The 10,846-nt window shown below is 41.1% G+C and overlaps 1 pseudogene; it reads left to right on the top strand.

Moving 5' to 3' along the window:
• Positions 1 to 2,972: 2,972 nt before the first annotated feature.
• LOC118533945 (ribosome biogenesis protein NSA2 homolog) lies at positions 2,973 to 5,492 on the top strand (annotated as a pseudogene).
• Positions 5,493 to 10,846: the final 5,354 nt, after the last annotated feature.

The following is a 10,846-nucleotide window of genomic DNA, read 5'->3' as shown; positions in this document are numbered from 1 at the left end:
TCAATATATTCAGGCGATGCTATGTGGCAGACACTGTTGGTTGTCTTTCCAAAGGTAATCTTTTCTTTTCTCCCTGCTAAAAAACTTGAATATCAAGGGGTCCCTGGGTGGCTCAGTCAGTTAAGTGCCTGCCTTCAGCTCGGGTCATGATCCTAGTCCTGGGATCAAGCCCTGCATAACATTGGGTTCCCTGCTCAGCAGGGAGTCTACTTCTCCCTCTTGCCTCTGACCCTCCCCCTGCTCTGCTCTCACTGGTACTCTCTCTCTCTCAAATGAATAAATTGAAAAATCTTAAAAAAAAAAAAAAAAAAGCATCCATTGACAGAATGAACAGAAGGCTCAGGACTATGCCTCTGCTTACCCCCAAAAGTGTTCTCACCAATTCTCCCACCTCCTCTATGCCCATCCTGATCTTTGACTTCTTCCAGTTCTATAACTTATGCACACTGTTCTCTCTGCTGAAACAGTCTTCCTCCACATGCTGCCTAGCTAATTCCTACTTATCTTTTAAGTCTTGCTTAGGACATTGCCTTTTCTAGGAGGCCTTTCTAACCCTCCTGAATATGTTTAACTGGGCCTCTTACATTCTCCCATGGTACCCAATGCTGTCCCCTAAATAGCACTTGGCACACTGAATGGTTACGATTCCTCACTAGAATGTAAGCTCTTGAGGGCAGGGACCACATGTGTCTTAATTACTGCAGCATTCTCATGTAGAACTCGGGGCCTCACACATGGTTGGGCCACAATAAATATGTGCTAAATAAATGAATGAAATTTTACCCTCTAGAAAGGAAAATAAGGCACACACATAAAAAAGAAAAATAAAAGCCCAGAATTATAATGCCACCAGCTTTGGTTTTCTTTTTCCAATATTCCTCTGGCTATTCAGGATCTTTTCTGGTTCCATACAAATTTTAGGATTATTTGTTCCAGCTCTGTGAAAAATGTCGATGGTATTTTGATAGGGATTACCTTGAATGTGTAGATTACTCTGGGTAGCTTAGACATTTTAACAGTATTTGTTCTTCCGATCCATGAGCATGGACTGTCTTTCCATTTCTTTTGTCTTCCTTCATAAGTGTTCTGTAGTTTTTAGAGAAGAGATCCTTTGCCTCTTTGGTTAGGTTTATTCCTAGGTATCTTACGGTTTTTGGTGCAATTGTAAATGGGATCGATTCCTTAATTTCTCTTTCTTCTGTCTCATTATTAGTGTATAGAAATGCAACAGATTTCAGAAAAGACCCCAAATAGCCAGAGGAATGTTGAAAAAGAAAACGAAAGCTGGTGGCATCACAATTCCGGACTTCAAGCTCTATTACAAAGCTATAATCATCAAGACAGTATGGTACTGGCATAAAAACAGACACATAGATCAATGGAACAGAATAGAGAGCCCAGAAATGGACCCTCAAATCTATGCTCAATTAATCTTCAACAAAGCAGGAAAGAATGTACAATGGAAAAAAGACAATCTCTTCAACAAATGGTGTTGGGAAAATAGGACAGCCAGTGCAGAAGAATGAAACTGTACCGTTTTCTCACACCATACACAAAGATAAACTCGAAATGGATGAAAGAGCTAAATGTGAGACAGGAATCCATCAAAATTCTAGCGGAGAACACAGGCAGCAACCTCTTCGACCTCACCGCAGCAACTTCTTGCTAGACATGTCTCCAAAGGCAAGGGAAACAAAAGTAAAAATGAACTATTGGGACTTCATCAAGATAAAAAGCTTTTGCACAGCAAAAGAAACAGTCAACAAAACCAAAAGACAACCGACAGAATGGGAGAAGATATTTGCAAATGACATGTCAGATAAAGGGCTAGTATCCAAGATCTATAAAGAACTTATCAAACTCAACACCCCAAGACAATTAATCCATTCAAGAAATGGGCAAAAGACATGACAGACACTTCTCCAAAGAAGACAAACAAATGGCCAACAGACCCATGAAAAAATGCTCAACATCACTTGGCATCAGGGAAATACAAATCAAAACCACAATGAGATACCACCTCACACCAGTCAGAATGGCTAAAATTAAGACAGGAAACAACAAATGTTGGCAAGGATGTGGAGAAAGGGGAACCCTCTTACACTGTTGGTGGAAATGCAAGGTGGTGCCACCAATCTGGAAAACAGTATGGAGGTTCCTCAAGAGGTTAAAAATAGAGCTTCCCTATGACCCAGCAATTGCACTACTAGGTATTTACCCCAAAGATTCAAATGTAGTGATCCGAAAGGGCACTTGCACCCCAATGTTTGTAGCAGCAATATCCACAATAGTCAAACTATGGAAAGAGCTTAGATGTCCATTGACAGATAAATGGATAAAGAAGATGTGAGATATACGTACACACATATATGTATATATATAGAGAGAGAGAGAGAGAGGAATATTACTCAGCCATCAAAAGGATGAAATCTTACCATTTACATCGATGTGGATGGAACTGTAGGGTATCATGCTGAGCGAAATAAGTCAATTGGAGAAAGACAATTATCATATGGTTTCACTCATATATGGAATGTAAGAAACAGCAAAGAGGATCATAGGGGAAGGGAGGGAAAACTGAGTGGGAAGAAATCAGAGGAGACAAACCATGAGAGACTTCTAACTATAGGAAACAAACTGAGGGTTGCTGGAAAGGAGGTGGATGGGGGTGATGGGGTAACTGGGTGATGGGCATTAAGGAGGGCATGTGGTGTGATGAGCACTGGGTGTTACATGCAACTGATGAATAACTGAACCCTACATCTAAAACAAATGATGCACTATATGTGGCTAACTGAATTTAAATAAAAAAAGAAATAAAAATATAAGTCAGGGTATGCTAAGTCTCAAATAATTCCCACTAAAGTTCAAGGGATCTGAACAGGCTAACTGGGGGAAGCTTCCCAGCAGAGGTGGAAGTGAGCTGGACCTTGCAGGAATCATACCTGAGGGAGGAAGACATTTCTGGCAGGATGAAAGCCAAGGTGCCAGAAATGGGCACAGGAGGAGGCAAAGCAGAAAAGTTGGATCCAAGTTTTCACGTGAGGTGAGTGCCAGAGATAACAAACTAGATTATAGAGGGTCCTGAAGGCCAGGCTAAGGGCTTTGAGCTTTATTCTGTAAGCAAAAGGGAATCCCTTAAATATTTTGAGTAGAGCTGGGGCATACGCAGAGTCAAAGTTCTGACTATGAAATCTTGAGAGAGCATGGGTTGATTGAAGCAGGTGGGATAGAGCCAGGATGACCCATGAGGTAGCCATCGTGATACTCAGAAGTGTAAGTAGATAGGGGTATTCGCTTGAGGAATGATCCCTCCCCCATTGTTAGTCTATGCTTGTGGAATAAAAACCATGATTAGTATATAAAGCAAATATAAAAAGCAATTTTAAAAAAACCTGTAGAAAGAGCAAGTCAGGCCCGGTGACCCTATAGACAGGAGTTCAAGAAGCAGACCCAGGAAAAGAAAGAAAGAAGGTCTCCAGGCAATTCCTTTAGTGACAAAAATGAGTTCTTTAGAAGTCATCCCTTTCGACTGAGGCTGTGAAGAGAAATCTCATTCATTTTTGCAAATTCCAATGCCCTTTGTGGTTTGTAGTGTTTTCAACTACAAGGCACTTTCCTGCTGTCACTGAAAGCTGTAATGTTTCTTCAAACTACAAAGTAGGGTCAAAACAATACTGAAGTGGGTGAGTGTGTTTTTCTCCAGAAATGCCTTTTAAGACAGGACAGGAGGAGAGATACTCAAGTAAGAGTTTTTTCATCCCAAGTACTTTAATTATGGTAACAGTCTGAAAATTCCTAACACCTTTCATGTGAGGACACAAAAGCAATTTTATCGCACTCATGGTTTTTATTTATATGCAGAAAACTCTTCAGATTTCAGCAAGGAGGCGAGATTTATTATATATTTGCCCTAAAGCTACCAAGTCACACACCTGACAGCAAGTCATATTTTACCGAAAAAATGAAGCCTTAAAATTTTACTGTCAGAAGGTTTCTAGTCCCTTTCTTGTATTTTAGGGTTCCTACCAAACATGCCAGGAGAGAGGGCGCCTTGAACTTTTCTGACCCTATTGTGTCAAACACATCTCTTACGTGCTTCATACTTCGTCTCAATTCTTTGACAATCCGGTCTGAGGGCTGAGAAATTCTCCATAGGAAAAACCTCAAAACACACACTGTGCCTTCCACTCACATCTGGAGTCATATATCAAAACCGCCCTCACAGAGCAGCTCCTGGCTTTTCCTGACAGAGGGGAAGGGAGGTCTACCCTCAGGCCTAGGAGCTGGCTCTCCTGAGTGCCTGCCCTTCCCTCGTTTTTCCCTCAGGTGAAGCCTCATTTCCCCCTTAGGAAGCCTACCTCCCCTCCTTTCCAGTGCTCTAAGTCCTTGGACAGACTCCCCATGATATCCCCCGAACGCTCCAAATAGTTCCTCAGTAGGTTTCAGCCAGCTGTGATCTGCTCCTTCAGGCCCCAATTTAAGTCAAGTTTCTTTACTACTAAGAAATAAGCGTAGTTTAAAATAATGAGGCTCAACTGAATCTGAACCAGTGTGGGGTGAAGCCCGCACATCAGTTCAATTTTTAAAGCAGCACAGGGAGTCTCTTTCCCGTCTCGGGGTTGCATGGAGTCAGCTCCTGGTTCTGTGAGACTAGAAAATTGAGAGCTTCTTCACACCAGCAGCAGCAGCTCTGCCCCATCACCAGGCCACAAAACCAATATATTGAGTCACACCGGAAGCACTGTGGCCATCGTTTGGATTACCAGGAGAAAAAGACGAAGAAGGAAGGTCTGGAGGTTTGAGTGCTCAAAGAAGGCAAAAAAGATGATTGGTCTGAAAGCCGAGCTCTACCATGAACAGCACCAGGCTGAGAAAATACAAATGAAAAAGACTATCAAGATGCATGAAAGGAGAAGCCTCCAACAAAAGAATGATGGTGAGACTCTACGAGGAGTGGTGCTGCACGCCCACTGGACAGGGAGGGACAGTCCCCAGCTAAAGTCCTCTCCAATAGGATGAAACAAAAACGCCAAGAGAAAGCAGGCAAATGGGAAGTCCCTTTGCCCAAAGTTCGTGCCCAGGGAGAAACAGAAGTATCAAAAGTTATTCAAGCAGGAAAGAGAAAGAACAAAGCATGGAAGAGGATGGTTACTAAAGTCTGCTTTGCTGGAGATGGCTTTCCTCGAACACCCCCTAAATAGGAGAGATTCGTTAGGCCAATGGGCTTACGTTGCCAAGAGGCCCATGTAACACATTCTGAATTGAAAGCCGCCTTTTGCCTGCCAATACTTGGTGTAAAAACGAATTCCTCATCCCCACTATATACAACTTTGGGTGTTTATTACCAAAGGTACTGTCATGGAGATGAACGTGAGTGAGTTGGGTCTTGTGACACAAGGAGGCAAGGTGATTTGGGAAAAATATGCACAGGTACCAATGATCCTGAAAGCGACAGAGGCATAAAGGCAACGTTGCTGGTTGGACAGTAGCTTCTGACAAGTAACTCCTTATAATTACTGAAGACCACACACCAATCGGGAAAACCACCATGACTGCAGTGGTTCTGAATACCACCAAACAGCCCGGCATGTCTGCAGTCACCAAGAGAACTATCTATTCTATTGTTAAAAAAAAAAACACAAAAAACAAAAAACATGAAAATAGCCCAGTTTTATAAACTGGTCTTCATTTTCAAGTCAGTTTAGCATCTAGATGTTCCTAAGTTTGAATAATTTTAAAGAACAATTATAGAAATATCATGGTCTGTTTCTGCATTAAGAAATGGGTCCTCAGCAATGCAGACCTAGTGTTACTGGAAAAACTAGTATAGTTGAAAATACCTTTTAGCGTAAAGGTTAGTGCACACTTAAATATAGAGCCCAGGCTATGAAACGTCATTTCTGAGATCTTACCTGAAGTCTATTCTACCTCATTTTTCTTCATTAATCCTAAGAAATGTAGCATTAGCATACGGTCACATTTGCTTATAAAGTATTTACCCTAAAAGTACAGGAGAGAAGGCACACTACACCAAATAGGAAGAGTTCAGAAGAATTTAGATAAATCTTTTCACCTCTAACCCTTCCTACAGTAAGTTGGTGAATTTGTATTTGAAACATATTTTTCTCTCAATCATGAATAGTAATACCTACTTGGAACTGTATTCTCTACTCAAAATATATAGAAAAAATACACCAAAATGTTTATATTTTCATACTTTTAGAATGGTTAAAAATTTAAGTAATTCCAGATAAAATAATTTTTAAAAGACTGCACTGATGCCCTTAAAGAGAAATTTGTTTGCAGTTACTTGGATAAAATTAAAAAGGTCATGTTTTAGGTTTGTAACCTGGTCAGATCACTTTTGTAATCTGAATTATGTTTGTAGCTTTGAGCTTTAGGGTGTCCATCATATTACATTAATCTATAATCATGTTAAAGTTTTTAAATTCTGTTTATTTTTTTAAAGTCTGTCTTGAAAGTACAAAACAAAACAAACAATAAAGTAGCTCAGGTAATTTTAATCTGCAGCCAGGGTTCAGAACCACTAGGTTAGAGGATCTCTAAAGTTCTATCATCTTTAGCATTCCGTGGCTCTAGAAGGTACTAATGGATTACTATGGTACATGGTACACCAACCCCCTTTCCTTTCAAAACATGATGACTAATCCTAGAATGGCAAATAGTTTCAGTTCAAAGACCTACACTCATGACTTAGTAGTTGTGGTCTAGAGCTCTGTGGTGAGGTTTAAGGCAGAATCTGGACTAAACGGGAAAGAGTGTTGTATCAACCAGCAGTGTCTAGCATGAGCAATGGGGAGAGAGAGGCACTCCAGATTTCTCCTGGCCTGTCCTAATCTAAAGAAGAGACCACACAGGAAGAGAGCTCAGACAAGAATGTAGATAGGTGCTATCCCTAGTTTTAGGGATGTACTGCTGTGTAACAAAACTTTCCAAATTGAAGTGGTCCAAAACAACAACTGTGCTCTCATGATGGTATGAATTGGACATGGTTTTTGGGAGACGGCTTATCCCATTTCCAAGAGGTGTTCAGGAAGGGGATGTTGACAGGGGTTGGAGGGTCAAGATGGCGTCCCACCCCCATGCCTCTCCTTGGTTGGAAAGGCTGGAAAGGGATGTGAGGGTTGGCTGGTCTCCCTTCTCAGCAGAGTCCTTACATGGTGGCTCAGAGCTCTAGGAGAGTGAAAGTAAAACTGTTGGACCTGTGAAAGGCCTCTTACAAGGCTCAGACAGCATTGTGTCTGCAGAATTCTCTTGGTCACAGCAAGTCACAAGGCCAGCCTCAGGATCAAGGGGAGGAGAAATAAACTCCACCTCTTGATGGGAAGCACAACATGAATGTCCAGGGAGGGAAGGAATGGTTGGCAGCCATCTTAGCAGACAATTGACCATATCCCTTTCTCGGCTCACCTGATGGATCCTCTTGTGTGGCTATTGGCTTAGAAATCGTATCATAAAATAGGTGAAGAAAGCAAGTCGATATTCCTGATTATCCGGTCTTAACTTATACTGTTTAAATATCATAAGTAATACCACATGCATATTCTATTCATTAATACATATATTTATATCACTGCCTTAGCTAATATCTAAATATTATCAGGTAGCATCATTTACTAAGTTATCAGCTTTACCAGTGACTATCAGAAAGAGATAATATGGTTGCATTTTAACCCTATAAGCCCTTGAAGGGATTGTATTTTGTTGTATTTAAGAATACTATTGGGGGGAAGACAGGAGAATTCTACCAAACATTTATTTTTTATTTTTATTTTTTTAAAGATTTTATTCATCCATTTGACAGAGAGAGAGAACACAAGTAGGCAGAGCAGCAGGCAGAGAGAGAGGGAGAAGCAGGCTCCCCGCTGAGCAGGGAGCCCGATGCGGGGCTCGATCCCAGGACCCTGGGATCATGACCTGAGCCGAAGACAGATGCTTAACTGACTGAGCCACCCAGGCGCCCCTCTACCAAACATTTAAAGAAGAATTAATACCTATTCTTCTGAAACTGTTCCAAAAAATAGAAATGGAAGGAAAACTTCCAAAGTCATTTTATGAGGCCAGCATTACCTTGATCCCCAAATCAGACAAAGACCCCATCAAGAAGGAAAATTACAGACCAATATCCCTGATGAATATGGATGCAAAAATTCTCACCAAAATACTAGCCAATAGGATACAACAGTACATTAAAAGGATTATTCACCATGACCAAGTGGGATTTATTCCTGGGCTGCAAGGTTGGTTCAACATCCGCAAATCAAGATACAATACATTGGGACGCCTGGGTGGCTCAGTTGGTTAAGCGACTGCCTTCAGCTCAGGTCATGATCCTGGAGTCCCTGGATCGAGTCCCGCATCGGGCTCCCTGCTCGGCGGGGAGTCTGCTTCTCCCTCTGACCCTAACCCCTCTCATGTGCTCTCTCTCATTCTCTCTCTCTCAAATAAATAAATAAAATCTTTAAAAAAAAAAAAAGATACAATACATTAATAAAAGAAAGAACAAGAACCATATGATCCTCTCAATAGATGCAGCAAAAGCATTTGACAAAGTACAGCATCCTTTCTTGATTAAAACTCTTCAGAGTGTAGGGATAGAGGGTACATACCTCAATATCATAAAAGCCATCTATGAAAAACCCACAGCAAATATCCACTATCACCACTGCTATTCAGCATAGTACTAGAAGTCCTAGCCACAGCAATCAGACAACAAAAAGAAATAAAAGGCATCCGAATCGGCAAAGAAGAAGTCAACATATCACTCTTTGCATATGATATGATACTTTATGTGGAAAACCCAAAAGACTCCACCCCAAAACTACTAGAACTCATACAGGAATTCAGTAGAGTGGCAGGATATAAAATCAATGCACAGAAATCAGTGGCATTCCTATACACCAACAACAAGACAGAAGAAAGAGAAATTAAGGAGTCGATCCCATTTACAATTGCACCCAAAACCATAAGATAGGAATAAATGTAACCAAAGAGGCAAAGACTCTGTACTCAGAAAACTATAAAATACTCATGAAAGAAAATGTTCCATGCTCATGGATTGGAAGAACAAATATTATGAAAATGTCAATGCTACCTAGAGCATTCTACACATTTAATGCAATCCCTATCAAAATACCATCAACCATTTTCAAAGAAATGGAACAAATAATCCTAAAATTTGTATGGAACCAGAAAAGACCCCAAATAGCCAGAGGAACGTTGAAAAAGAAAACCAAAGCTGGTGGCATCACAATTCTGGATTTCAAGCTCTATTACAAAGCTGTAATCATCAAGACAGTATGGTACTGGCACAAAAACAGACACACAGATCAATGGAACAGAATAGAGAGCCCAGAAATGGACCCTTAAGTCTATGGTCAACTAATCTTTGACAAAGCAAGAAAGAATGTCCAATAGAAAAAAGACAATCTCTTCAACAAATGGTGTTGGGAAAATTGGACAGCCTTGTGCAGAAGAATCAAACTGGACCATTTCCTTACACCACACACGAAAATAGACTCAAAACGGATGAAAGACCTAAATGTGAGACAGGAATCCATCAAAATCCTAGAGGAGAACACAGGCAGCAACATCTTTGACCTCAGCCGCAGCAACTTCTTCCTAGAAACATCACCAAAGGCAAGGGAAGCAAGGGCAAAAATGAACTATTGGGACTTCATCAAGATAAAAAGCTTTTGCACAGCAAAGGAAACAGTCAACAACACCAAAAGACAACTGACAGAATGGGAGAAGATATTTGCAAATGACATGTCAGATAAAGGGCTAGTATCAAAAATCTATAAAGAACTTAGCAAACTCAACACCCAAAAAACAAATAATCCACTCAAGAAATGGACAGAAGACATGAATAGACATTTTCCCAAAGAAGACATCCAAATGGCCAACAGACACATGACAAAGTGCTCAACATCACTCGGAATCAGGGAAATACAAATCAAAACCACAATGAGATACCACCTCACACCAGTCAGAATGGCTAAAATTAACAAGTCAGGAAAAGACAGATGTTAGCGAGGATGTGGAGAAAGGGGAACCCTCCTACACTGTTGGTGGGAATGCAAGCTGGTGCAGCCACTCTGGAAATATGGAAGTTCCTCAAAAAGTTGAAAATAGAGCTACCCTATGACCCAGCAATTGCACTACTGGGTATATACCCCAAAGATACAAATGTAGTGATCCGAAGGGGTATGTGCGCCCCAATGTTTATAGCAGCAATGTCCACAATAGCCAAACTATGGAAAGAGCCAAGACGTCCATCAACAGATGAATGGATAAAGAAGAAGTGGTATATACACACACACACACACACACACACACACACACACACACACACACACACAATGGAATATTATGCAGCCATCAAAAATGAAATCTTGCCATTTGCAATGATGTGGATGGAACTAGAGGGTATTATGCTGAGTGAAATAAATCAATCAGAGAAAGGCAAGTATCATATGATCTCAATGATACGAGGAATTCTTGATCTCAGGAAACAAACTGAGGGTTGCTGGAGTGGTGGGGGGTGGGAGGGATGGGGTGCCTGGGTGATAGACCTTGGGGAGGGTATGTGCTATGGTGAGCGCTGTGAATTGTGTAAGACCGATGAATCACAGACTTGTACCTCTGAAACAAATAATACATTATATGTTTAAAAAAAAAGATAGTAGGAAGGGAAAAATGAAGGGGGGGAAATCGGAGGGGGAGACGACCCATGAGAGACTATGGACTCTGAGAAACAAACTGAGGGTTTTAGAAGGGAGGGGGGTGGAGGGATGTGTTAGCCTGGTGTTGGGTATTAAAG

This window comes from Halichoerus grypus, chromosome 10 (genome assembly GCF_964656455.1).
Source record: "Halichoerus grypus chromosome 10, mHalGry1.hap1.1, whole genome shotgun sequence".
Lineage (NCBI taxonomy): Eukaryota > Metazoa > Chordata > Mammalia > Carnivora > Phocidae > Halichoerus > Halichoerus grypus.
The sequence above is the reverse complement of the archived record's forward strand: the minus strand, read 5'-3'. Positions and strand labels throughout refer to the sequence as shown.